Genomic DNA, 26,116 nt, shown 5'->3' with positions numbered 1-26,116 from the left:
GGAGGGGGCGTGGGAGGGGGAGATGACAAGAGGTGAGACAAATTTCATATGAAAATGTATTGCTTTTTTTTGCTCTTTACTCTGTGTGTAAACTTTGTAAACTCTTTATATGTATATGTTTACATATGTATGTGTGTTTGTGTACATGTTCAGTGAGCAGACTGACACAACCCCAAGAAGGAGCACAAGGAGGGTGTGTGGGAGAGGGACCCAAAAGAGGTCAAGATCTCCAGGAGCCCAGCCCAGCAGGTCTAGACCGTACTCTTTAATTAAGAGAGACACAACAATTCCCCCATGAGCAGTACTTGGTGACAGTGGTAAGGAAAAACCTCCCCTTTAACAGGAAGAAACCTCAAGCAGAACCAGACTCTAGGTGGGAGGCCATCTGCCTTGACTGGTTGGGTTGAGCTTTTTCTCTCAACCCAACCATTTGAGAGAGGGGGGAGTGGGGAGAGAGACACAGAGAAGCATAATAACAACAATAATAACAATAACAGTGATAATAATAACAGAGATATGACTAATAATAATAATAATAATAGCAATAATAACCAGAGAAGGTGTCAAGGCAGGACGCCCACAACTGTTTTGAAGAGTGCTGAAAGAGAAAAAAACGCCTATGGCTACCCTTGCTTTTTGTTGTAAATAGCTCTCTATAGATTTTATCTCAGTGTTACCTTTACATGTTATATTTGCACTATTTGGGAACCTCACTACACTCTGGGAATGCAAGGCCTGTAATATAGTTCTGTGTCTAATTGTTTACATCAACTGTTTTGAAGTCACGGTATTTCGTACTCATAGTCACAAAAATTACTCTATTGAATAGAGTACAATTATCTGACTTTTTCGTGCTTGATAGAACAAAATATAAATCTTAGCAGCCATTTCGGACTTGCGCATGTGCACACTGCCCTCCAATCTTATACATTATAACAGAGCTGCTCTGTTTGTGCGGTAAAATCACTTTATTTTTCTTATAGATACAGGATTAGATCATAAGATATACTTTTCTTATAAACTTTTCTTTACTTTTATGTAACTTGAAGGATGTAAAGCCCTGATGTTACACACTCCAGTACAGTAGGTGACGGTACGCACCTACACACATTGGTTTGTGATCCGCCATTAAATCAGAGAAAAGGAGGATACATCCAAGGTAAGGTCGAGCAATCGTGTACAAGCCTCTGCTATCAATTTTTTTTGGGGGGGGGTAGACTTACATATGTGCGTAGAAGCTTAAATGGCAACTAGCAAAGTTCACTACAGAGCTAACACTGTTTAGCATACCATAGCTGTGTACCGTAATTACACCAATAGACTCACAGAGTCAGTACATTTGACTGAATGCTGTGTACCATAACTACACCAGTAGATGCACAGCGCAATATAAACAGGCGGCTCACTACCCTGCAAGCTGAATAGAGGTTGACTCTAATTACTTATAGTAAATTAAACTACAACACAGTCCAAGATCAGTTCAGACATGGTATAATTTTGTACTTAGTTGTTAGTTTTTATTAATGAATAATTTCCTTTTTCTCCTTGCAGCATCTATCAACTGTGCAGCAGCTATTTGAACCTCAAAGGCACTTTTAAGAGCCAACCTCACCCTGTCATCTATCTATCTATCTATCTATCTATCTATCTATCTATCTATCTATCTATCTATCTATCCCTATTACTGCTCTATCTATCTATCTCTTTGTGTATATCTGTCTGTCCATCTGTTTGTCTGTCTTACAATGGCCAAAAAATTCATACTTGACCCCCTTTATCTCCAGTGCCAAGAAGACACCCTGCCATTGGGTTGATACATGACCAAATCCTTGGTGAAGCATTTGTAATTTCAGGAAAGGTCCATCAATATGTACGTAAAAAAACAGTCAATGGATGCATTGATATGTTAAACTGTCATGTACTGTTTTACAGGCATGGGCACTGAGGTGTTGGCACTTCCTGCAAAGGATTCCTTGCCATTACCCAGAGCACAGCTAAATCCTCAAGAGATATTTGGTAAATATACAGTGATTTATTCTGAAATCAAAATACTGTATATAGAATGTAGATCGTTTGGTCCTATTTTCTCTGCAGAACAAAACATGGAGAGGCTTTCTGCCATACTAGAGTCATGTCCATGTTCTGCTGAGCCTGAGAGAAGCTCAGCATCATAGTGGTCTGTTCGGCAGCCTCAGACCGCTGGGAGGAAGCACGGCCATACCACTTCACATGCCTTTTGGAATCTGAGGCTGTTGGCAAGCCATTGTGTTGCTTCTCCACCAGCCTGCTACAAGGTTGGATCATCATTAATCAAATAATATTGTGTATCTATGTACAAAGTGAGCTCACCTGGATTCTCTAGACAAGCCTTTGCAAAGCTGCTGGAATATCAAACACTGTGTGCAGGAAAAGTATGAGACCACAAATACTATGTATTATGCTAACCAGTTATTATCAGCAAATTATTTCCATATACTTTGACTATCACAATTTTTTTATTTTTATTTTTTTTAACTGATATATGTTCTATTCTGGACAGATAAATGGGAAAGCCCCGCAGCAGAGCTCCCTTGAGTTTTCATATGTCTCCTTTAAGAAAAAACAGCTTTGCTGTGATGCCCCTCTCACCTACTCCGCCTGCACACCTGAAATGGTAGCAGTGTCAGCAGATTTCAATCTGGCCATACTGGAAGGTGTACTTTAAGTTCTCTTTGGTAAATTAGTCGCTACTGTAAGTGACAACAAGAGTAGGAAATGGATGTGATATTTTTTCCCCTAGATCTAATGACACTACCTTGGCTATTTTTAGCCAAAGACAGTGAGGTTATCAGGTTTTGACAATACAATACAGATGGATGAAGAATGTAAATTTAAACTATACACTCACAAAATAGTTCTTTAACTAAAAGAATCATTACATTATCCTGTACCTCTAGAAGTAGTCTATACTCCCTACTGCTTACATTGTCAGACATTTATTTAAAACTTGCCACTGTCAGTCCAGCTCTTAAGGGCCTTACAGAAATGAAGCCCTTCCTGAGCATCATGCATGCAAGAGCTCTTGCTACCAAGTGTGAGCTATGTCTTTTATCTGTTATTTTCAATTGAATATGCTATGTGTTACCATGGGAATGGACAGCCTTGAGCTGAGTTCCATGTCCCTAATATTTGTCCACATTGTCTGCTTCATTGGCTCTAATGTACCCTTGCAAAAGATAAAATGGAGTGGTTGGAACCAGGAGGGAGCAGGCACAACTGCCGGTGAGGAGGTGGAGTAAGTAAACAGCTACCTCTCATGTTGTGCCCTGACAACAAAGTACTTGTCAAAAGCTATCTCACTTTAATAAGTCTTGGAGTTAGTGCTATCATCTAATATTGTTTATAGATTGCAGACCATAAAGTAAGTCCTCTTATACCAGCATGTGTAGACCGGCTCACTGTGCATGCAATGAGTTGGAACCGTCACAAAGATGAGACGCTACACAAGGTTCGCTCCATGAGATATTGGAGGGTATGTTCCATATTCATGTTTGTTGTGTCATTATTCATATATATTTTGAATCTGTTTTTGAACCAGCTGTTAAGCTTACTAAGTTCTAATTGTATTGTAAACATTTTAGACATTTAAAAGGGCAAAAGAAGAGTTAGAGAGGCTGTCACATCTTAAGAGGGAGCTGCAGTGCTCAGATGCAATGGAAGTACAGTGGATTGCTGAAGTCAAGGAATGGGCAGAGAGTGGTAAGGACAAAACAATATACAGTACATGCCTTTTTGCAGTTCTTTCCTTATTATAGACATTTGTGTTGACCCAAGTAACAGGTCTGCTCAATCTCCAGGGGTCTCGAGGGTCTTCATCTGGGTGTGAAGCAGTAGAAACAAACCCTCTACTGTCAGAGTAGTATGTAGGCATTTTCTTTAATTATCTGATATATGGAAAAATGTATGTATACTGTGTTAATATAACATGTGCATAGTATGTATGTCCGCATATGTGATTAGAGTGCATTATTACAATTTCTCCTAAAAACCTGTTTTTATATGTCTTTGTAGACAGCAACAAGATTCGCCATCGTCTCCAAAGAAAGTTGACAGTAGACAAAAAGCATCTTCTCCAGGAGATTGAAAAGTACAATGGTCTTGTTGCAGACTGCTCCAAAAAGATTGATGCGGCCCTGGTGGACCAGGCTCTTGTTGGACAGAGCACTGGTACAATATGGCCATGGAAGGACCATGTCAGTGGTATGCATTTGTCCAATGCTTCAAAAATGTCATACAGTATTTGGAATACTGAATTATTCTGACAATGATATATTATTATATATATTAAGTATATTGGTGGCTGTATTATAAAATATGCATTTTAGAAAAAAGACAAATTTTGTTGCCATTATGTTTGCATTACAAAATGTCATGCTACAGTTTCATGTAACTGTTTTGGATCATTAGTAACAATCGGTATCAAGAAAAAGCTACATGACCAGGACATGCTGACAACACGGCTGCAAGAGGAGCTCCCCATCCTGGTATAGGAGATGGCCCAGCACTGTAAGTGGTTGCAGAATCAGGCAGTGGTCCTCAAGACAGAGCTTGCAGGATGCGGTAAACTAAAGGAGCAATTTGCGACATTCAGCCCAGATGTCAGCACACAACTATTTGCTATGTAAAAATTATAGTGGAGTAATGGCAACCTGAGTAGACAATGAAGTCACATTCCCTCTGTGTGTGTTGTAACCCAAGCTTCTGAGATCTAAAATAGGACACACATATAGGAGTGTAAAATATACTGCCTGGCAAAAAAATAAGCTAGGCAGGGTACTTAATGCGGGGAGATTCTATCATGAACCCTAACAAATCACCACACCGTGAGCTCTACAACACTGCAACCTACACTGCTTGCAAGTTGGGGTAAATCTGCAAACTGCTCGAGGTGACCACCACCCTCACGATTACTCCCCGCAGGTCTTCCCACTGCCTAGGAAAGAAACAAAATCAAATACTATATTTAAAAAGGTTCAGTTGGCTCAGATGCAGAAAGACTTAAAAATTAGTCCAACAAAACAATTACATATAGTAGTAAAAAAGTCAAACTGCTCAGTCAAATTATAAAACAATAGGCTGGTGACAATCTGAGATGATGTCCTACCGGATAACATCAATTAGGCACTTCAAACAGCTGGGTTATATTGGCACAAGTGAAGCAGCAGTCTGGCATTAAATCTGAAAAAAGGTTAACATTTTTTCTGATCTAACACAATTATAACACTGGCAAAAATACCTCGGAGGGAATTACCCTCCTACATTACCATACCAGTTTATCTTTCAATAGGAGGTCCTACTAAAAACCAGCACTGGTAAAGATTGGCTCTGTACTGTGGCTCCAATAGGGGATAGACAACAGCTGACTCCTCTTAAAGGGTTAGATTGAACACATCACTAATAATCTAGTGAAGTTACACAAAGACCAGATTAAATTGGTGGCCTACCTCTTCAGCATGGGGCTACAGAACAATCACCAAACTGGATCACTTGGCAAACAGCTGCACCGCAGTGCTACATGCAAGAAAACCAGTTATTCCCAATAAAATACAACTCTTCCCAAAAATACAACCAACCTTCACCCCCAATTTCCCTTACCTGCACAGACAAACCATTCCAAGCACACATGAGACCAAGCCTCAAACAAAATTGCCCACACTTGTCCTTATAGAGGAAGAGCTCTCTCTAACCCTACCTACAGGGTAGACGCCAGCCCTCACAGAAAGCCTGTAGCTATTTTATGCCTGGATGCTTGAACCCGACTTTCACTGAAATAGATCCTTTCATTAAACAGTTAAAACCACAGTCAATAAAATGTCTTTCTGGTAAATATACTGCCAGGAGTGACTTTGGTTTTATTTTGCATTGGCAAAACTCAGTATCAGCATGAGTTTGATCTCTCCTTAGACTGTGGCAACAAGTGAGTGGAACTCACAGTGGGTGGGAGAGGGGCAGTACCACAGGTGGGTGCGCTGCTAAATGGCATCCCCAGTGGGGCTGCTGCAGTAGAAAAATAGTTTGGCACAGGCCACCACTTACGTCTACTATTGTCCTTGACTGAAAACAATGTCAGCACGATGGATACATCACTCTCTCCTGATCAGTTAGCATAGATAACCCCTCCTGAACATAAACAGCATACATGAGCACAATTGTCAGACTGAATACTCAAACTGGAAACAAAATGTCAAAAAACAAGGTTTTTGGTCTGATTATTAGACTATTCTGAAATGCAGATTTCAGAGGTCCCTGGAACAGGATGCAGCCAATATGTGGATATGTATGTATGTATCCTGTAAAATGTGCCTTCCCTCAAGATAATTACAAACTGTTCTTTTAAGCTGTCAGCACTTTGTCTGCTGCCTGCTATTGCTCTCTAGTGGCATTCACTTGTGTTGTCAATAAGGTTAATCCGCTCCTCCTATAGAATGGCTCCTGGCTAGTTTCCTTCTAATTACCATCTGAGGTCCTATACCTCTCCCCCTGCCTTCTGCTGATGTTCCTTTTCTTCTCACCTCTCCTTCCCTATGCTCAGCTTCATGGCAGTCGTCGGAGAGACATCTCATCTAACTGTGGGCTGTTTCTTAATTTTCTCTCCCTTAGCATCTCTGTCTTTCTGTAATAACTGTAAACTGCTGCATTTCATTCTCTGCGGCATCATCTCCTCCTCTTCATCTGTCCCAACTGATGGGGACATATTATGCACATTTCCATGTCTATATTTTAAATCTCGGGCTTGGCAGACATTGACCATCTCCAGAGGCTACATCCAGAGGCCGAACCTTCGCGGTCCTTCACAGTCCTGATGGCATCCTTCCCTGGCTGTTGCGGCTCGTGCTTGTTGTTGTTGTTGTTGTGATTTTTTTTTTCTTCTGTCCCCCCTCCCCCTTTCCCTCTCTCTTTCTCTCTCTCAACCCAACCGGTCAAAGCAGATGGCCGCCCACCAAGAGCCGGGGTCTGCTTGAGGTTTCTACCCGTTAAAGGGGAGTTTTTCCTTACCGCTGTCGCCAAGTGCTTGCTCATGGGGGAATTGTTGGGTCTCTGTATATTAAAGAGTACGGTCTTGACCTGCTCTATGTGAAAAGTGCCTTGAGATGACTTCTGTTGTGATATGGCGCTATATAAATAAAATTGAGAATTGATCAACAAACCATGAAACAAACTATAGTAGTGAGATTTCACTACTTTTTTTCATTCTTTACACAAAATGTCAACTTCATAAATACGTCCATATGTCCATATACATGGAAACACCTTAGCAACCAAGGCTATGGAATGGACAGGCTTTTATGTCAGCTGTTGACAATGTAGAAAAAAAATGTCCCAAAAAGCATAATATGCCTTTAGTATTTCTTCTCCGCTCCCATTTACACTCCTGGGATGATTCTTGTGTGCTTATTTATTGATTTTCTCCATCAGCTGTCAATATTCTCAAACTCTGCCTGTATTCACGTTTTCATGTGCATTATTTTTGTGGTTTATGTTCAAGTTTCTACATACAGAGTTCCTGCTGCATTCAGAGATTGGTGTGGTATCGATTTTATAGTAACTGGTGATGGCATTCAACGATGAAAGGTTTGGTCGAAAACATTTTTGGCCAGGTGACCCTCATCACTATCGCAATTATGCAGCACAGATGTTTCTTAAATAGCAGATTTAGACACAGATCACTTCCTTTCAGGTGATCAGCACTACACCTAGCAAGGAAAGAACAAGGAAGAAGGTGGAGACAAGTTCACTGTTGACCTGATGGAACAGTCAGACTAGATTTCGCTTACCATTTATTCCTATGTGGAAATACAGCGTGAGATACAGTGCGGTATTGCGCATACGTGATAAATAAATACTTTTGTTAAATATATAAATATTGCCTTGAAGGGAAGAGTGTGTGTATGTGTCTGTGTGTATGTTATGTATGTTCACAAAGTCCCAGAGTTCAACAGTCTGATGGCTTGCAGATAGAAGCTGTCTCTGAGCCTGCTGGATATGGCTCTGATGCTTCTGTTCTGCCTACCTGATGGTAGCAGTGAAAGCTGTGGTGATTGGGGTCCTTCATGTTTTTTCCAGCGTTCCTCATTACACTTTAATCTAGACATGCTCCCACTCCCATGTATTATAAGGAAACATAGTATATAGTAAGTCCCATAAACAAGTTTATAAACTGTATTGACAATATCAATGACTGCAAAAATACACCTGAAAAATTATAACACATAAACAGTACTAGTAGGTTTTGGCTATTTAAACTAAACTTAGCACAAAAAGTAAGGAAATTTGTGTTTGGTAGATTATTTCTTTGTTGTTACAATGCTTCTTGGCAATAAATCTCATACTGTTGGAAAGCCTGTTTATTTCCCTTTTAAATGGTGCCACATTTTTGAGGAACATGCATTTGTGGGATGAGCAGCAAAGCTGAGTATGTGGGTTGCGCCCATGAAAAAGTTGCCAAATCTTCTCTGCCAATGCCAAACAGCTTATTTTGCTGTTGCTATTGACTCTTGTTTTGAGCTTCTGGTACTCCCATGCTACAGTGGTCAGTAGGTGTCTGCTCCAAGAATCGGCATGCCACGTTTGACTGATCTGGATAGGGCCCGTGCGATAGGGCAACTTCAAGCTGGTGTTCCACAAAACCAAGTTGCTGCATTATTTGGAGTGAGCCCTAGTACCATCTCCAAAGTGAAGGCCAAGTTCCATATAACGGGGGATGTCAGAGACACAAAGTGGGCATACCAAGAAGATGACCCCAAGAAGACCATTTCCTCACCCTGTCAGCACTTAGGTACCGTAGGCTGTCTTCTACAGATTTGCAGTCAAGGTTTGCAGGACGATATGGCTGATGGCTCTCTGCCTAGACAATCCAGAACAGACTACACGCAGCCAATCTCCGGTCTCATAGGGCTGCCAGGAGGCCTGTCATGACTGCCCTTCACCGTCAGGCCCGTTTGCGCTGGTGTTGGCAACACGTGCACTGAAACCTGAACATGTGGAGGAACGTTATGTTCAGCGATGAGTCCAGATTCTGCCTTCAGCAGTTGGATAATAGGGTCAACATGGTGGAAGCAGTGTGATGGTGTAGGGCGGCATCTCCCTCACTGGAAAAACGAGGCCTGTCATCATTGGAGGCAATTTCAATGCAAGATATCGAGATAAGATTCTGCAACCAGTGGCAATCCCATATCTCCACAGTCTGGGACCGAACTCTATCCTCCAAGATGACAATGCTCGCCCCCACAGAGCAGGGTTTATCAGAGACTACCTCCAGAATTTGGGAGTGGAGAGGATGGAATGGCCTGCTAGCAGTCCTGACCTCAACCCCATTGAACACTTGTGGAATCAGCTTGGGGCATGCTGTTCGTGCCAGAGTGACCCACACAACCACTTGGCTGACTTGCGACAAATGCTGGTTGAAGAATGGGATGCCATCCCACAGCAGTGTGTGACCAGGCTGGTGACCAGCATGAGGAGGAGGAGCCAGGCTGTTGTGACTGTGTATGGTTCTTCCACATGCTACTGAGGCTCCTGTTTGTTAAATGAATAAATTGTTAAATTGCCAATATGTCTTGTTTCTTCAAACTTCAATCATCTAATCCACCAAACACCAAACAAGAGTCAATGGCAGAATAAACTATTTGGCATTGGCAGAGAAGATTTGGCAAATGTTTCATGGGCGCAACCCATACTCAGCTCTCCTGATTCAAATGCATGTTCCTTACAAATGTGGCACCATTTAAAAAGGAAATAAACAGGCTTTCCGACGGTATAAGTTTTATTGCCAAGAAGCATTGTTACAACAAAGAAATAGTCACAAATTCCTTACACAAATTTCCTTACTTTTTGTGCTAAGTTTATAATTCTCACCAAAAAAGCAAACTTACATAGTCAAGTCAATTTTATTTGTATAGCACCTTTGGCAGTTGACTGTGTATGAAAGCAAATCAGAAATCATTTTAAACCAGAGTTTAAAAACACAGAAATACAATAGATTCTTACCACTTTCCAAACACTACTCCAGATAATGCCAAGTGTCATGACAACTTTGATACATGTACAGCTTCAACAGCTGTGTGCTAATATTAATTTTCACAGTTCAAAACGCCAACATATGCTACACAAACAGAATGCTCATCTGATCCAGTTGGCCTTTGAGACGGATCTGACACAAGTTCAGGGATGAATGGAAAGACATTTTAATGATAAGATTAAACTCCCACAAACAACACATTATTCAGCTTTACTGAGAGATGTTCTATTGCAACTCTTGTTAGAAACCATCATTTACTAATGACATTGGTTTATAATAACTGTCTCTAGCAGACAGACCAGAGCCTAGTGAAAAGGCTACTATACACTGTGGACATCAGGAAATCTATCAGACCACATTATGCCCTAAAACTTAAATTTTGGCTTGATGGTAATAAATTAAATTTGGAGTACACAGAAACCATCAGCAGATCACCCGTGGAGGTGATTCCAGATGCATTCCAGCCAGATTTTATAAAAGTAAAGGACTATCCATCTCTGAAAGGATATGTAATCTTCATTCATCCCAGGTCAAACCACATCAGTGAGCTTTTCTTTCCTTGCGACACGAGCAGCTAAAGTGAATCTGCAATTAGCCATTAGTTAAAAAGCAGCTCCAGCTATTTCAACACATACAATCAGATGGTATAACATACTATCACAGAGTTTATCTGATCCCTAATCAGTGCAACCACTGAATAACTGTGGGTGAGAGAGCAGAGTGAGTTCAACTTTAGTATCACATGTTCATGCTAGTCATCCCTAAGTGTATATCATTGTGTGCATTACAGGTAGCTACTGTTAATTGTTGTGACTAAACTGCTAAAGTTATTCTTCTTCTGGTGTTTCTGCTTCTGGTGCATTACCAACACCTTCTAGAGTGGTGAAGCACTGACTCTGATTTGCATGTAGCCTGAGAAAATCAAGACAGATCGCAATAAGAATTGTGATCTGGCCAACAGAGTGTAAATGAAATTGGATTCAATCAGATCTAGATTTTATCCAGGTACCAGATACTTGGAGTGTAGATGGGTAAATCCTGACCTTGTGAAGTGTAGTCTGGCTACAAAATAGTGTAGAATTTGTATCGGAAATGCATTTAACAAATATCAATATTTTTGTTGGACAACACCTCCTACTCTACCCCTATTATTCACCCATGTGAACCATTGGCCCTGCTGTAGTATGACCTTAGCTGTGTGGTCAGAAGTCTTGTTCTTAATCAGATAGGTGTTGCTGACTCCCCTGGATACTGTCAGCACATGTATTGGCTGTGTGTGTGTGTGTGTGGGTGTATATGTGTGTGTTAGTGAGAGAGAGAAAGTGTGAAAGCCCACCATTTCCAACCCAAGCACTCTGGCTGCAGCTGCAGGGCTCAGAAGGAAGTCCCAGTGGACTGTGCAAGCTCTGAGCCAGCAGTAACTGGACTGAGGCCCACAGGTTGTTCCCACTCCAGTGCTGGTACTGCCTATTAAATTTTCCACCACTCTATCAGCACTGGGCAGCAGGTAGCTTTGCTGGCTGACTATGGCAACCACAGTGATAAAATCACGCACAAGCACACACACACACACACACACACACACACACACATTTATTTATTCAGGTTGGCATATCTCTCCCAACAGGAGATATGAAAGCTGTCAGTATTCTACAGTCAGAGATAGGCTGACTAAGAGCACACATGAGAACATGACTCATAACACTTAGATGATCTGGCACCATGATGTGCTTATAGCCTGCACTGAGCTTATGTTTTTTCTATGTTCAAAAGAGGAAGATGACAGAGGCACTGTTTCAATTATAGGAGCATTATAGGGACATTTATACACTTTTAAATAAAATGTTTGTTGGAAATTCAAAAGTAGCATAATAATGCAACCACCTTTATTTACCTGGAATCAATAAGATAAATTTTCAATTATTCACATGAGATTAATGAGATTAATTTTTCTACATTATCATTAAAGGTCATATATTATAATTAGCTTTTTTCAGTGGTGAGATATCTAAATAGCTGTCCCCAATATGAGTATGAGATCAAGGGAAAAGACCCCCCCCCCCCTTCTCTTTATTCATGTATCAGGAAGTAAGTCTTTCAAAAAGCCATTCAGATCTGCCGGTCCATATGACAGTATAGGACTCTGATTAGAATAGCAACACCTCCTGGCTGAATGTCCCTGCCCTCAGAATACCTCACTTGACACTGTTATTTCTTTGCTACTGTCTACTTTGGTGTCAATGCAAGATGTCCAAGATTAGAGCAAAGCACGTAAATTGTTCTGTTGTTGGCTGTAAGGACTAACATAAAAGCAACTTACATACTCCCAGTGTCTGAATATGTGAAGATGGAGGGCTTGAAATTCATTTTTTAGGGAAACTTTCCCATGACTGTAGTTGGCAAAAACTGAACGTGTGCTTCATGTCTGATTGCTTCACCACCAATTACAAGGCGAGATTTGCTTCAAAATTCATGGTACATGCAATGAACTAATGGACAGTCGTATGTGATGACAGTTGGTGCTGTGGTGAACCTTGCTGATGTGTCATAATCTGTAAACTTCCACTTCTTTGGTCACAGTCTTTTCACTGACAAGACTAATGAGTGAGAAGAATTCATATGCAAACATAATAAAAGGTGTCAATACATCCATTTATAACTAATTGTGGGGGATGAAATTGGGCTGTGCATGTGATGATTGAGATTTATAAAACAGAACAATGCATACACACTCACATTTAGAAATCTGACAAAAAAAATGTGCATGCATGTTTATGTCTGTGTGCGTACACAGCTTTATGTGTGTGTGTTTATCACTGGAATATCTCTTTTGAGCTCTGTACATTTAGAGTAAGAATGATGTCACGTATATTCCACTTCACAGGCAGCAGCCAAAGGAGTGTTGTGTTCCGTGTACAGCAGACGCTACTGAGCATGCAGAGCTTTGCTAGCTTGTTGTGCTACATATCACAACTTCCTGATTTTGTACTACACTGTACATCATAAATATCTGGTATAAAGTCAAGGAGTTGTGATATATAGTAAAACAAGCTAGCAAAGCTCTGTAAACAGAACTGCATTCCCACGCATGCTCAGTGGCATATGCCTTACACAGAACTACTCTGGAACCTGAAAACGAGATTGCGGTTATTAGTCTTTGGACCCATTTTTAAACAAAGTAAAATGACCAAACTCTTCTGGGCCAAAGACCATGTCACCCAGTGCAGCGATGTGACTAACTGACGGGTCAGTTTTTGGACAACAACGGAGGTCTATGGCGAAGAGGAATAAGATATAAACGCATAATACTTGTTAATAGATCAGTTCATCATTGGTTTGGCTCTGCACATGAGATTTGTTGACAATGAGAAAAATATAGAAAATTACCAGACATATCCTTTAACACGTTGACCAGCTACAACATTAAAATAATTTTTACACATTCTTACACATTAATACTTGTACATTTGCCTATAATTCTGAATGCAGGATGCAGAACTTTAACTTGTAGTAGAGTAGTGGAAGGATCTGAATACTTCTTCCACTACTGTGTAATGCTCACTAATTAACATGTTGTAATACCTTTCGTAATCTATACAGAAACAGAGATGTAGAATTCTCGATTTGTGACTTACACTCTGAAATTATTCTTGACAAACAGCAGCATATCCATCCGCCCAGTACTTCTGTGCAGCATCTCCAGCCATAGCGTGGGGTGCCATATACGGTCAGTAAACAGGTTTTGGTTTTGGTTTCTGTACAGGCACAATAGTACCAAACCTGGCAAACTCACTGAGGCCATAAGACAGACAAGACAAAAAACAAGAAATGGCTACAAACATGGCAACCAGTCTAAAAGAGATTGCTGAAGTAAGTCAAACATGAACAAAATGTTAGACTGAATTAATGGAATGGTGAAGTAAACTGATTATCAAGCTGAATGAAAACAGCAACAGTATTTTGTTGGTAATTTACAGCTAAGGTTCTCTTTATAGTCCTGCTGACACTAGTGCAACACATGGTTTGGTTGTTGTTGTCACACTGTCATATATAGATATTGATACATTAGATAGAATCAAAATTGACCTCTATGTGAATGAGCAAAACCTTTTCAATTTCAGTTAATTTATTACCCTGTAAAGTGTTTAAGTCAAATTAAGCAACAGAAATTGGTTAGTCATGGTGAATGTCACTGAAGGAAAATGCAAGTTTTTTTATTCATCACCTTATTTCTGGGATGCAGAAGCAATATATGAATAAATATGCTTGAGAAGGAAAAGTAATACGAGCAGCCGATCACACAAGTTCAAAATAACTATTGAAATCAATCTATTTAAAAAACAAAGTGAACATGCCCAAAATGTAAATCACCCAATACTCAGCAGCAGGAAGATCTAATGAGTGCAGCACAATATCTATTGAGTGAGGTAGATGACAGAGAGAGAGGGAGGTGCTGTTTCATCTTGCATAATCCTTCCATGTTTTTCTCATGTTTCTTTTTGTGCTGTACACAATTCCACTATCATTGCTGTTTTGATGCCACAGTGCTATGCAATGTGAGTTATTCCCTTGAGCAAAGTCAGCAAAGGTGCAGACCTACAGAAAGTGTGCATAAAGGGCTCAAAAAGCCAACCTGAGAATACTTGCTGAATTCAAAGTGGGACAGCCCTGACTCCTTGGGAGCACATGTCAAAGTCTGAGTATAAAAGGGGATATTGGTGACTTCTAAGGCCATAGTTAGCGGTGATGTAATGGATTGCATTATATTGGAAAGTGTAGGCTCTAGCCCCGTGACCCAGCAAAGGAGAGGCAGGTATAGATAATTGAAGGATTGATGGATTTCCATCAATTATCTGTATTGTGATACAGTTGACATGTCCATAAGTGAAAATCAAATACTAATATCATAATACCAAATGAAGGCCGTGTGTGTGTGTGTGTGTGTGTGTGTGTTTCAAAATAAGTAATAGTAAAATAAGTTGATCGGGGGACATGGGAAGCCTTTTCCCTTGCTTATGCTCTCACTGTTTCCCCGCCTCTTTCCCTCACTCCTTCTCTATCCTTGCTCTCTTTCTTTCCCTCTCTTCCTTGCAGTCTTAACAAGCCAATAGGTTACACCTGTGCATATGTCAGCTGAGGAAGTGCTTGGCCCTACTGAACCCAGCGCACTGTCAATCTCATCTCCAGAGAGGTGGGGACATTTTATTTGAAAATAATCTAACTCTTGCCGATGGAAGCCTCCCAAATGGTACAAAAAGTAGCCAAAACCATCACAACTTGCCCAAAACAAATCTTACCTGCCAGATTAAATAAAAAGTAGCCCAAATGGGTGGAAAACTGCCCAATCTGGCAACACTGGAGGGAGGCGAAAGTGGCTGCTGTGCCGAAGACATTGGCGAGCGGTTTGACAGACTCTACGCTGTCTACTAGAGACACCTTTTGTGTCACCTGCAGACTAAATACATTTATATTTCCTTGCTTTTCAAACATGTCAGATAGAAGGCACAGGTAAATTTAAGGGGCATTATCCTACTCTCAAGGGGGGAATGCTTTCTCATGTGTTCATGGCCCTTATTGGTCTGACGTGTGAGTGAAAAGTAAGGATGGGAATTGAGAACCGGTTCCAGTTAAGAACCGGTTCCAAGTTGTCCAATCTATCAGAATTGTATGCCTCCGAACTCAATCAATTCCTCTTAACAATGCACAGGCATGTGATGTTGACAGAACGAAAAAAGGTAAAACTCAACTGCAAGGGCTATCTTGTGATTCATCTTCAAAAAAAGCAGCAGTTGCAAGCATTTTTTTATTTTTTAAAGAGTAAATAATTACCTTTGCAAGATGAATGTGAAGTATACTATGAACTTTCTAAGAGAAAGACAAGCAGAGCAGTGATTAGCAGTAACAAACGACACTGGCTGACCAACACGCACTGCAGCATTAAACAACTTAAACCAATTCTGAGGTGAGAAAAATAAAAGAGAATAGAAAATAAGAATAAAATAACTGCTCAGTCTGTTTCAAAACTTCAAAACCCTGTGCCTGTTCATCATCTTGGACATCAAAGGCTTTCCCCGGAGCTAATGGTGTCTCCACTGCAGGAGACATAATGGTAATAACTGTGTTATTAGCTCCTCCTCCTACTCATATTGTTATTCTCATACAGACAGGAGACTGTACAATGTTTTCAAATTAGTTAATTCATTATTAATGAATTTAACTTTTGGTTGCAGACCATTTATCTTACCTACCAGTTATGTTTTATCTATTCATTCATTGGTCATTGATAAACAGTGGAGATAATATAACAGTTGCGTTGACACTAAAACCCTGTGTAGGTCTATTTTTTTTTCAGAAAATTCATCAGGAATCAATAATGGCATTGGTATCAATAAAATCTCGCAAAGAAAACCCTGCCATAGTCCTCTGCGCCTCCCATCCAATCTGAAAAATGAATTAGGAGTTAAATAAAATTCTAAAATTCTTGGCCTCCCTCTCTTGTGACACTATCATGAGTACATTTGCTCTCCTTTCTTGCTGCTGATGGGATTTTTCCTTTATCAAAACAAAATCACAGTGACCAGATGAGAGCTCATAAATACTGTTTGGCAGCAGCAGGGAAACAGAGCATCACACCCAGACACACACAGACAGACGGTGCTTTTCATTATGCTAATGTGTCTCCTTGCTTCCCTCACTCGCATCTTAGCTCCTCCCAGCAAGGATATGAGAGAGAGATGAGAGGACGAGACTCAAGGACGGAGGAATTTAATTCATCAAACGGAACGTCTTCACTCCATTGTCATTTAGAGGAGACGACAACTACTCATGATGCACAGCACCTCAACTGTTAAATATCAAAAAGTAAGCTATTAATAGGTAGAAATTATTAAGTAACAGTTTAAACTCTCTCATGTTTAAACTTCAAATTCATGTACAATAACTAACTCTTTAAACTGTTAATCATTTCTACATAGTGATAGCTGGGACAAAAACACCTAATAACCGATGCAATGTTTTATCATGTGATTATAGATCTATAGCAGGTTTTGGTTGTTGTGGAATAAGACACAAATAGACTATTTAAATCCATTAATTACTGAAAGAACAGAACCGACATACAGGAGCAATAAAAACAGCTGCAGCCTTCAGAATATGTTTAAATAACATATAATATATTGTTTATTTAGTTTGTGACAGTCCGACGTCCTTTTCAGGCTCAGGATGATTTTATAGGATGTCATATTTTCATATTTTCATGTCATATTTTCCTGAAGGAGCTGAGACACACTTGAAACAGAAAAGAAGAAAAGAAGCCTTTTGGCTTATTAAGAAAAAACAAGAGTGTTTGTTGTGTTTGACTCATGACTCTGTAATTTTTATTTTATGAGTAAATATGATCATCTTCTTTTGGTGCTTTCAGATACTGCTCCACAGGTGGTTTTCCTAATCAGCTGTATTACAACAACAGCCCGACTGTTTACTGTCCCATCAGATAAGCTGACCAATCAATAGACACATTGGATCAAAGGGGTGTTGCCATCAGGTAAAAAACTTCCACAAAGGATGCATCTGTGGTTCCTTGCTCTGAGCTCCTCAGGGAGCCTCCTCTCTCATGAAGATCCTCCATGATGGTGGAGGGACATTGGTTTCCGGGTCATGGAGAAGAGAGGATGCGAGGAAGCATAGAGTTAGCATAATGAAAAGCACCCAGAGAGAGAGAGAACAAAACAGGGGACCAACAAGAAACACCGTAGGGATGCAAACAGCAGAAATACTAGGAGTGAGGGAGAGGCACAGTCAGACAATGACAGAAGGATTACATGGTCATCTATAGAGAGAGAAAACTCTCTAATCTCTAAAGGTTTATTTCTACAGAGACCACCAGGGATTCTTATAGCCATGTGGAAGAAAAAGATATTGTCATAGAAATCTCTGTGCACACTGTAATAAGCAAACAGTTTGCTAAACTGTGCACAGGGATTGATAAACCATGCAAACCTATTGCTAATCTCATTGCTTAGGGGAAAAAATGCATCTCTAAATTTGGGAATTGTGATTCAGTTAGATTTAAGTACTGTGATTCAGTATTTGATTGCCAAAGCAGCTAAACGAGAACACAGACTAATACTATAGCTGGTGGTAGAAAAAATACAATAATATATCATAGTAATGGACTGAAAACAAGAAGTCACAGCATGATAGCCATTATACAAATCCTCGCTGATTGTTAAAGCATTCATCATATCTCAAAATACATACCCTGGCCCTTGCCCTTGTTTATCTTCACATATAAATAATGCATAAATAATAAGTGTGCAGGAACAGCACAGTGCACAGGAAATGCCTCAGTACAGTATTAGATTTTTCTGACAGCGATTACTACTCTGTGTTTTCATACAGTGGATAAAAATAAATAAAATATTTTCCTCCTCACAGTTTATCCATCTCTATGCTCGATTTATCTTCATCTTTTTTCTTGGTTTATGAATCCCCTGGCTTGATTTTAGCAATCTGTCCACATGGATTTACACATCAATAGTTACTTTTTTGTTTGTTTTTTCATCATGTGACCCCAGCTGGCTCTGTATGGCTCTTTTCTTGGGGAACAGCAATAAGATATTGCATATTTAAAGTAAAATCTTACTCTTTGAAAGTACAGCCATTAGATAACAGCTGTAGTTATCCAACTGTAGTCAAATATTTACTCAAGTATGATAATAGTACGTAAATTGTACTTAATATATCTGTTTACTTCTCCCCTCTGCATGCTACAAGTTTATGCTACAGGTCAAAGCAAGAAAAAAAATATTTGACATGTCCCACGAACACAAACCTATATTCTGTGTTAACAGTGTCATAGGCATCATGCCTCACCAGTGCCAGGATAAAAGAAGTCTGTTAAGTGCCTACATTATTTTCTCTGCATGTGGCAGTACATTACTTCAAAACATCTTGAACCCTCGTCATGAATATACATCAATATGAATGTACACTTTTAAGTCCATACAGTGTTTCTCTCATGGTCTGAATCTCATTAACACTGAAATATAAGAGGATCCATGATAAGAGGAATTGGAATAAAAATGTGCTGTGCCAAGTTTGTGAATTTTCATTTGATTTCTTTGGTGAAATGAGGTGAAATAAGGCCATATCATGTTCAGGTTCAACAAGACATCCCAGTTATTCTGGGTTTTTTTTTTTTTTAAACAATTTCATCTTCTTTTAATACTGGAGTGCAGTAATATACTGAAAATCACCAGCAGTTGTACTTTGTAGGAAAACATGAACATTACCAAGCTCATATGGAGCAAAATAATCAAGCTCAAAAGTCAGCTTATTTGTTTCCTGAGTTTTCAAACTCATCTTTTGGCCTTCATCAATGAAAAGTTGGCTCAGTGGTCATGAAGATTGTTCAGTTCATTGCTCATTTGGCCTAAATATGGAATTTTTACCTTTTTCGTAACCTGTCTCTGTCTGAGAATAGTCTTTGAACTGTCAAACTGCAGGATTATGAAAAATAGATTTGAACATGATATTACATAGTAAGTAATTATAGAGTATTACAGAGAAAACTGTAGCATTTTTGGCACATGTTTCATTGTGCAGTGACAGTAAACACAGACAGATTTTAATCCACTGCCAGCACACACTGCATTACAGATTATTTTAATTCCTAAATGTGTATAGTTGTTTGTTTGTGCAATAAAGATGTTTCATATTGTTTACCTATATAACCTATGTAACCTTTTAATCTGTCGGTCAAGCCATCTCTAATATGTTTACATTTTATATTAAGCTGTGTCACAGATTTTTATGAATGTGAATGAAATGAATGAAAGTCTATGTAAATACCCCAAAAGTGATTTAAGTAAACCTGTGTGTGTGTGTGTGTGTGTGTGTGTGTGTGTGTGTGCACACGTGCATGTAAAAAGAAAGAAATAATGTAACACATCATTTACAATTATTTAAGGTGATGAGCAGCCATCAGCCAATTAAAATAAAGCACTAAGGTCAATGCTGCTAATATGGGAAATGAGTGAAATATTCTGCCACACCAGCATCAGCAGGTCAGTTTGGCTCATTTTCAGATAGCATGACACAATCTGTAATTAACCAACTCACCAGTCAGCCTCCTTGTATGTCCAAATGTGTACACACCGTGTGCCTGGTGTGTGCGCATTTGGATACACAAGCTTGTTTTGTAAAAACTATAAACCACAAAGTATTTCTCTGTATTTACAGTATGAACTCTTTAAGTAGTGGCTGCATGTTGGATGTACAGTAAAATACAAGACACAGGGTGACAAGGATTATGCTCCAGAGATAATACACACCGACAGAGATCTCAATTTTAACTGCCACTGGAAAGCATGTGTGTTCTATAAAAAAAAAAAAATCCAACCTGGTCAGTTAAAAGCCATGCTGTTTAGTGACAAATAAACTGCAGAGCCATTTAACGAAAGACAAGTGACGGAGAAAAAGTCAGACCCTACTCCAGCCTGTTACTTTGATAAACACCTGTCCAGATGTGTTCACCAAGAGCAGTAACACTGGCTTATATAACATCAGCAATACTGCGATTGAAAATTTCTTTTACTTGTGTAGACATGCAAGTGATCCCATTGTGTAGATCACAGAAAGATATAGACCAAAAACTTTGGCACACACTCATCAGCCACGCACAGCTGTTTAATGTTGTGTGTTCTGTATGGTCACTGTTGCTGGTTGACATGACGTCTCACAACCATTCTGCTGCGACTTCACTGTAGGCATGACCTGGTCCAAACATGCTTCATCCTCTGGACATGTTTTTTAAGCTGTTGAGCCTTAGTCTCCAACTTTCATCTAGCTTCTAGCTACACGAAACCGCGTTGTGACAGCGCATGCGAGATGTAGCCTAACTTCAGTCATGTGCAGTAAGAGAGGAAGTTTTCATGAATCTGATGGGTTGGGCAAGCTGTCAATCTGCTGACTGACAGACTGACAGCTTGCCCACCCTATCAGATTCATGAAAACTCCAAGGTTACAACACATCTTATGCTGCAGCATAGTATATGTTACCGTATACTGTCAGTAGGGGGCGCTCAATTTACACACAGCTTTAAACAGGTAAACGGACTACTGCACTGTATTGAATCATTTGAGAGGGAGAGATACACACCCCTACCCCCCAGGGATAAAATATTTTTAATTCAACCTCAGTATTTTATTCAGTAACATTCATGCATCTCTCACAGTTTATTATTTAGGTCGTAGTGGGTGCTGGTGGTGTACTGGAGTGAATTATATTGAAAAGTGTTCCTAATATTTTGCCCTCTACATGTATGTTAATGGAGTGGACAAAATATTAGGAACACCATTATAAACCATACATGGCAGAGCTGTCATATTGGATTGCATTAGATTGCACAGTTGTACCTAATACAGTGGCTGGTGAGTGTATATTAACTGAGACATTATTTCTCATTGTTTATTCATGGCGAAAACGTGTGTGAGACAAAGAGACACACATTCACACCCAGGGGCGGGTGTCTTTTGTCTCAGAAATTTTCAGTGCTGCCTGTAGGGAAGGGATGGTTTGAGGAGTGACTTCACTTTATCCACAGCTCATACCTTCTCTCTCACAGTGGAAATCCAGCTTTCCTTTATGTGCTCATGATGCGTCATGATGCACACTGATTTTGTTAGATGACTTCATGATCATAAAACAGAGATTTGATGGATGTCTCAGTCAGCAGTGCGTGAGTTTAGATCTTCACAAAAATAACGAGTTTAGGTGGACAAAGAGGCAGTAATACCCAACCCATTAGACAAGAAAGCATCCCATTGTTCCACTACAGTGGAGCTATCAGTGTGATCCTCACAGGTAGTGGGGACACCCAGCCCCTGCATAGCCAGAAGTTTTTTTGGTTTTTCTTTGTGATAAAGTAAAAAAGATGACTGAGAAATGAATCCCATTCTGTGTAAAATGACACTGCTCACTGGAATAGCCTACACTAAAGGTAGAGTTTGGAGAAAAAAAAATCTCCATAAAAGGTATTTGTCAGCTCATCTTCGATTCAAAACAATAAATATGAAGATAAGTTAGATCAGATGATGTAATAGCCTGATAAGTATGTTCTAACTGAACTTTTGCACAGTACTGTATATACAGTCCATATATATATATTTATATTTATATATATTTTTATATATTTTTTTCTGTTTTCATAGATGTATGTTAGCTAGTTAAATTGTTCTTTTAATATATGGTATGGAGATTAAACACTGTAAAACATTGCGCTAATATCCTGTATTAGATATTGCTAAATCAAAAATTCAATAGAAGTCATAACAGCAGCTGATTTCAACTTCTTACCTTAAAAAATGTGTTGAAAAGACCGCATTCCTACAGCGTCACTACTACACAGGAGTACTGTTTGGGACTATTCAACATCTCCACAGTTCACCATTAATGAAGAAAACTGGCCTTATAGTCAATGGAGATGTTTCCTCTCTATATATTTTTAATCACTCTGGTTCAGGCACAGAAGTCATTTGTGACTGGAACATACAGTCATATGTTCCAGTCCTCCAATCATGTATTTCCAACAGGTGGTCCATATGAACTGGCTTTCATTTTATGAACTGTCTGTGTCCATCATATGACAGCCACACCGCCAAACTAAAATGCATATTGTTGCAATACATGGTTAAAACCTTGACGTGAGTGTCCTGACAGAAATTGACATTTTGACCTAGGTATTTTATCATGCACTAAAGTGTCAAAGGTACATTTTGATCTGATTGCATTACACAAGGGTCAGGGGCTTAGGGGTCAAAATGTGACAGGAGAAAAGACATCACAGCAAAACAAATACAGAAGATGGAGTTAAATAGAAGATTTTATAAGATAATTATGGATTTTATCATTCATGTCAGCTGGATGAATAAATAAACATGTCACTGTGAGTCCCAGCTAATGGTGCAATAAGCAAAGCACTTTTTTACAGTAATAGAATGTAGGAACTTGCTCTCATTACATCAGGTCATTAACAGGCACCAAATTCACACACACACACACACACACACACACACAGTTAGGCTACAGCTGACCCAGCTGATAAAGCCAGGGCTGTCCTTGAGGATGTCGCTATTGCTGTGGCTAATTGCCAGAGATAACATGATGAATCAATCCCACATTAATGGGAGCTGATTATCTGACAGGCAGGGCAGCACTCAGCCACTTATTAACCATTAGTACAACAAACAGCACTGACACTAAACACAAGCAACACTGACATGCGCGCACACACACACACACAACCTGAGGATTAAGATCAGAAATGGTCCCTCGGCTTTCTCTGTCTCCTTCTTTCAGTAGGAATGTAATGTGGCCACTAATTCTTTAATGATACACTTTGTAAATTGTATGTCTGATAAATTAAAGTGCAAAACATTTTTAAACCACAGTATACTCACAATAGATCAAAAATATGATACAGCCTAACATTATTAAATTTGCAATCCACAAAACAGATGTACAGAGAATTAGCAACATGTGGATGGCAGAGACCTAATAGAATCTATATACAGCGTGACAAACATGAAAGAAAGTATATATACAAATATACAATCAGTTGGCCCAGTAACTTAAAGACCGGTTTCTTAATATGGTTTAGCCAGTAAATATCAAAAAGAATATTTCAGAGTCTTCTTGCAGGGTTGAGTCTCAGTATCAATCAGTATCATCAAATTCAAGATAAACGTCTCAATATCAGACTGTGTGTGTGAGTTTAAGGGGAATAATATGAGTCTAAATGCGAGTTAGAGAGATGAGGAGGAAAGAGTGTATGCATATATATCTTGTGGAAGATCCAATGATGGAGGGAGTGGGGTGGGGGCCTTCAGGATGGGGAGAAGCAGATCAGAGAAACCCCTCCATGAATTTCCGAGTTTCCTCAGGAGAGGAACCTTCATGGATGATGTCACCACCCTCCTTCAGACACCAGCATGCACTCAAGACTCCTGAAAAGGCTTGAGGAGCTGCTAACATGGGCCTGGATGAAAATAAAACCAGCCAAGTCCTGCAGTCTCTCGGTCCGGAAAAGGAGTCAGGAACGACATCTCCCTCTCAGTTGATGGCGAGAAAATCATAATTTTGGTGGACCAACCTTTGCGAAGCCTTGGAAGGCTTTACACCGCTGAACTGTCCAACAAAAGCAAGATTGACCAAAGCTTCCTACCAGGGAAATTCAAGGTCTGGTGTTACCAGTTCACCTTATACCAACTAGGGATGTGCCTGAATACAAATAAATTATTTTGCAAAGCACAAATAGTGGGGTTTTTTATATGAATATTTGTTTCATACAAATATTTTAAAAATATATGTTTTAGGGAAGGAAAAAAAACATGTCAAATACCAGCACGCACATCAGTTACATTGTTATCTCAGTCTCTCTCCTCTGCTCCACTGTTATGTCTATCAGCAGGTCTCAATGAGGGGAGTCACATCCACCTGCTACATGATGCACATTTCCTAATTTGGAAATCATTCTTGGAGTTGGGGGTGTTCCCAGAGATAAAGCTGAGCTACTGATATACGCGAAGTGCTCCCAAGGGACTCTCCATAACCTTTTGTTCACCTTCTCCTTTCCACAAAATTAGATTATAAAAAATAGGCGGTAAATGAAAAGAGCAAAGCAAGAATTGCCTTTGAAGTTCCTCCCTACACGTTACACGCTGTGCTGTCTCTGTGTTATGGGTTTATAAATAGGTATAGGTGTGCAATGAGGCGATGACTAAAGTTTTAGCTCAGTAGCCAGCACAGTTGTCTCTGATCTGAGAGACTTCAGTTCGAGACCTGGTGTGCGGACCTCCTTTGTAAGGTAGTTTATTCATGAACGCTCATTGTAACACTTTAATTTTTTAAAATTAAAAGTGTGATAAAAACAAAAACAGGATTTTTAAGCCTCTTTCCACTTTTATTCAAATACAAATGCAAATAATTTTGCTGCCTCAACAAATATAGATACAAATATAAATACTGGGCTCTCTGCACATACGTAATACCAACATCTGATGCGAACCCTGAAACTGTGTGACATCACCTCAACAACAGCTCTGAAGATGGACTCAAAAGCCAACAACTACATCGTAAATGGCTGAGCCTTCCTCATTGTCTTTCCAACATACCACTGTTTGGGAGAAACACCCTGAAGCTTCCATTAAAATCCATTACCTTGGGCTACAAACAAGAGGTGAGGCTTGTGTTTGAGTTAAGAGACTCACCTAACCTGTCTGTCCAAAACACCAAGGCTCAAGCTAGTACAGGACGCAAGTGGAATGCAATGGTCCCTCCTGTCACCCAGAGGCAAGTGGAACATGAGAGCTGACCTCGACTGCCAGTTGAAGTTCCCACAAGAGATCACCACAACTTCCCTATGGCCAGATATCATGCTCTGGTCCATCTCTACTAGGATGGTAATTATGGCTGAATTGACTGTTCTATGGGAAGCGGGAATGGAGGCTGCCTTCAAAAGAAAGAAGGAAAAATACACAAAGCTAGCAGCTGTGTGCTCACAAGCAGTGTGGACGGCGTTCACCTATCCAGTGGAAGTTGGTCTCAGAAGCTACTCTGGAACATCCACCCAGTGGTTTCTGAAATCTCTTGGGATCACAGGCTCCAAACTGAGGAAGGCTCTCAAAGACCTGGCAGAGGAAGCAGAACAAAGGAGCTTCTGGCTCTAGCTCTGAAGAAAGGACAAGGTATGGGGAAAGCAAGGATCATAGGACTGGCTGCACCTTGAGATGTTCCAGGATTAAAAGAGCGACACATCATTGAAGGGTGGCTCCTGGCTGATGCTCCTGAAGTGGGAAAAATGGCACCATCAGAGGTGCGTAAGGCAGAAATGCCCAGCAGGTGGACCCACTTGTGTTCACATCTGTTGAAAACTCATTGCTTTAAACTTGATTTTATGATTGTTTCTGTTATGCACTTACTGTTTTAATATGATGTGATTGTCTTATCACATACATATTGTTGTAAACTGTAAACTGAATGTTTTATTATTATTTTTA

The 26,116-nt window shown here is 39.8% G+C and overlaps 1 long non-coding RNA gene across 9 annotated transcripts; it reads left to right on the top strand.

Annotated features, from left to right (window-relative positions):
* The first annotated feature begins 482 nt into the window (after positions 1 to 482).
* Positions 483 to 19,616, top strand: LOC122984725. Of its 9 annotated transcripts, XR_006403966.1 has the most exons (11): positions 483 to 2,016; positions 2,095 to 2,693; positions 3,216 to 3,274; positions 3,386 to 3,511; positions 3,621 to 3,738; positions 3,837 to 3,898; positions 4,051 to 4,239; positions 4,447 to 4,545; positions 15,152 to 15,248; positions 16,764 to 16,918; positions 17,478 to 19,616. It is a non-coding gene; the product is annotated as an uncharacterized LOC122984725 (long non-coding RNA). The 9 variants fall into 9 exon arrangements; XR_006403961.1 differs by having other exon boundaries at positions 483 to 1,832; positions 1,933 to 2,016; positions 2,095 to 3,511; XR_006403960.1 differs by having other exon boundaries at positions 2,095 to 2,294; positions 2,540 to 3,511.
* Positions 19,617 to 26,116: the final 6,500 nt, after the last annotated feature.

This window comes from Thunnus albacares, chromosome 6 (genome assembly GCF_914725855.1).
Source record: "Thunnus albacares chromosome 6, fThuAlb1.1, whole genome shotgun sequence".
In the NCBI taxonomy this organism is placed as follows: Eukaryota; Metazoa; Chordata; class Actinopteri; order Scombriformes; family Scombridae; genus Thunnus; species Thunnus albacares.
The sequence above is the reverse complement of the archived record's forward strand: the minus strand, read 5'-3'. Positions and strand labels throughout refer to the sequence as shown.